The sequence below is a fragment of the Lolium rigidum genome, chromosome 2 (genome assembly GCF_022539505.1).
Source record: "Lolium rigidum isolate FL_2022 chromosome 2, APGP_CSIRO_Lrig_0.1, whole genome shotgun sequence".
NCBI classification, from domain to species: domain Eukaryota; kingdom Viridiplantae; phylum Streptophyta; class Magnoliopsida; order Poales; family Poaceae; genus Lolium; species Lolium rigidum.
The window spans coordinates 162763983-162767880 of record NC_061509.1 but is presented as its reverse complement, the minus strand read 5'-3'; the positions used below and the strand labels follow the sequence as shown (position 1 = coordinate 162767880).

The following is a 3898-nucleotide window of genomic DNA, read 5'->3' as shown; positions in this document are numbered from 1 at the left end:
TGATTATGGGCATATTTGTAATCCTTATGTGGTGGATTCTTATTCTATGATATTGTGCTATGAGATCTGATCGTATTATGTGTAATATGTATTGATATATGTATATTATGTACCATATTCTTAAGTAGTTGTGCTGATCCAAATTCTATGCAAGAGCGTGTGTGGGGTGATGTGTGTATTAGATGAAGTAGCATGGTTTTAGTGATTGAATAGTGACAACAAGTTCATGATCTATTATGGCTTTGTCTTTTCTTTTGCTACCTCACTAGGGATGAAGTGAATGCATGTGCTATGTTCGTCACGTGACAAAAGTGATGATCTTGTTTGGTTAAGGTAGCATATTTGATATTCAAACATCATGTCAAAATACTTATGGCTATACTTTGTTAATTTTTATTACAAGATTGAATGGAGTTTCCTCTTTCTTGTGGAGTATAAGAGAGATGTGTTGTATCATCTCAATGTTAGGATGTGATGTCCATAAGAATGCGTATCTTACTCATATTGTTGTTTTGCATCCTCATATCTCATTATAAATTACTATTTTCCGCTGCAACTTAAAAGAGAGAATAGTCAAGTGAACCCATGAACCCCGGTCCACTTTTTATCATAAGAAACACCTTTATATTGCTTTTATCTTGTTTTCTATTTGTTGTACTATTTTAATCCGAAAATACAAAATATTTACTTTTCTTATTTGATCCAAAACACCAAAAACAATCAACCCATTTACAGTTTTTACTTAGTTACTTTATTTCATCTAGTTTTACTCGCTTTATTTTTACTTATGTTTATTTTTTTACGTGAAACCTTGTGTACTTGACAACCAGACGATGGAGTTGGGGACACAAGGCTTTTATTTTACTTGCAAGATTGCTAGAAGAAGAGAGAAGAGATACTCTTTACTCAGTTCCTCGAGAGTTCGATATAAACCCTCGAGTCATCCTTGTGGAGAAAATACTCTGCTGACACAACACTCTGACCTAGTTTGGAGTCCCAACGTCATCAGTTACACCTGGATAGTAACTGAGAAAAATATACACACCGTTTGTACTAGCAGTTATCTTCTCTGCTCCGGTTGTCACCGGTTGCACCACCCATCGTCACAGTTGTAGCACCCCGTGGTAGCACGCGAAGCCGCCAAAAGCACTCGTCGTAGCCGGTGGAGGTCGGCGGTGGCGGAGGGTGCACGACAGCTCGGTGGGCATACATGAGCGGGCGATTTGCAGGTCTACCTGCGCCTATGGCAGTGGCGGGTCGCTTGGGGGAGTTTGTAGTGGGCTTGAGGATTCCTTCCATGGTAGTTCACGGGAACGAGAAAAAGACGGAAGAAAACGATGGAGAGTTGGAGGAGATAAGGGTGTGCGGGGTCGACCTACAACTTGTTGTTGGAAAGCAACCTACGGGATGAGCGTTGGTCTAGCCCTTGCTATCTCAACTAGAAGGGACACACGTGGCGCACGTCTGACCCGGAGGCAGCGAGCTCCCCGAGCCTCCGCTTGTTTTAAATCCTTTTCCTTTTCTTAGTTGCAAGTTGGGGATGCAACTGAAATTTCAGCTAGGTAGTAAGTGAGAAAACTGTCTACACCATTGAATTTTCTTCAAGATTTGTTCTGGCCTGTAAGTTGCACGTGAGTTACACCTAAATTTTGTAACCAAGACTTGAATGAGAACGTAACTGAGATTTAATTAATTCTAAGTCGCATGAGATGTATTCTTGCCCAAACATAATTCGCTTAAATTTGTTTCTGTTTTGGTTTTAATGTGTAGAACCAGAGGGTATCAGATTTTTTTCCCCAACCCATACGAACGCTGGAACAACATATATAGCGTCTGCCTTCTTCATGTTCATCGATCAATCACATTGTTGCTTTGCTTGTGAGAAACTAAAGAAAAGATCAACAGTTCACCTGAACCAATAATATTGCATTCTCAGTTGGATAAACGACCTAACATCCACTAATTAATTTGCAGAGGTCAGGAAGGTCCAAACTGAGTTAGACATGTGAGTCCCCAACATTGGGAAAAAAAAGGTAGATGCAGGCGATGAATAAATTAAATAAGACTAGGTAAGGAAAGCGACGAGGACAGTGATATCGTCCTGCTTCCCGCCGCGGCGTTTGTCTCCTCGTAGCTTGCGGCTGTCGGAGCTGTAGGGCGAGTCCGTGGAGCCGCTCATGGATATCTCGTAGGCGACGCCGGCGACGACGTCCGCCATGTTCTTGGGAGAGAAGCCGAGCGCGGTGCCCATCCGCACGAGCCGCTCCAGGTCGGCGTCGAAGACGTTGTCGAAGAGCCCGTCCGTGCCGACCACCAGGACGTCCCCGTGCCTCACAGCGATCTCGCCGACGTCCGCCTGGGTGATGCTGTCCCGCTCCCGCGGCCATTGAGCTGGAGCGGGCAGTTGAAGCGCTTCTGCTGGCGCTGCGAACGGTGCAGGAGCGCGCCGTCCCGGAACACGGCGAAGGCGCTGTCCCCGATGTAGGCCCACTTGAGAGCCGTACCGGCGAGCGAGAGGATGACCGCGGTGGATCCCCCGGTGGCGGCGGACGCGACGGTCTCCTCGTACGCCCACTCCAGCAGCGTGTAGGGGCAGACGGGCGTGCCGGGCTCGGCCGTCAGCACCTGCTCGAAGGCGCTCGTCATGAGGCCGCGCGAGAAGGCGCCGGCGTCCACGCCGTTCTTGCGGTACCCGCCCACGCCGTCCGCCACGCCGACGACGCCCTCGTGCCCGAAGTGCGCGTCCTCGTCGTGGTGGCGCGCGTAGCATGAGGCCCAGTCCATCCTCAGAGGAGCACGCGGCTCGGCGGCCCCGTTGTTGTCCACCGGAGACTCGTCGGCGGCGGCGTCGCGTCGTTGCGAAGAGGGCTGCTGAAAGGACGCGACGAAGCTGGTGATGTAGGCGTCGCCGGGCAACAAGATGGAGGCCCGCCGTTTGCGGAGGCCCAAGGCGGCGCGCAGGGCGTCGGGGATCCGTTTGTCGATCTCGCTCAGGGTTTGCTGGATCGGCTCCAACGCCTCCATCTTTTTTTTTGAGATATCCAACGCCTCCATCTTCATGCGTGAGATCTTGATCGTCAACCTGTCCATGTTTGTAATGAGAATACGATTGCCCCCAAACTCCGGGTATGCCGCATATATTGGCCCCAAATTCTAGATCGACTTGGCCGACTAGGAGTACGAGTTCTAGGTTCCGTGTCGGACTCGAGGTTCTAGGGGTCCATGTTTTGGAAGCAACCATGGTATCGAACAAATAGGTTATTTTGAAATTGCAATCCTAGCTTAGTTAAATCGCAGAGTTGTAATACATTGCCGCATGCTCACCTTTCATAACAACACACCATATTCGCATGAGCATGTTAGGGCATGTGCAATTGTTGATAAGGTTATTTTATTAAGGTATTATTGTATGTGATTAAAGAAGGTAAATCCCTATTACTCCCTCCGTTCCATAAAACTTATGTGAGATTTGTCAAAATATGGATGAGACGGAGGGAGATTTATCAAAATAGTATGTAGATGCATTCGAATTTTGATAAATCTTAGATATGTTTCATGAGAGGAAGGGAGTATTGTGGTTTGCATGCTTCTTATTAAATTATGCCATGATTAAAAAATAAACAGTAAAATAACGTCTAAGATAAGATGTCATGTACAATAGAGTAAAATGTCTTATCTTCATTGGTAAAAGATGATCTATTAGTTAAGAGAAGAAAATCATTTTTTTTCGTTTATCTCTCCTCCAACTCAACAATTATCCTACATGGTATCACTAAGATATGACCATTGTACACGACAGTGGTGGACTCGGCCCAAAAATCTAGTGGGGGCCTTAGTGAGTGGGGCCTTACTACTTGGCTAAGTGGAGGCCTAAATAGTAAAATAGTAGGCTTCAAAG

At 46.6% G+C, this 3898-nt stretch overlaps 1 pseudogene; it reads right to left on the bottom strand.

The window, feature by feature from the left end:
* Positions 1 to 2065: 2065 nt before the first annotated feature.
* Positions 2066 to 3090, bottom strand: LOC124690268 (annotated as a pseudogene).
* Between the last annotated feature and the right edge of the window lie 808 nt (positions 3091 to 3898).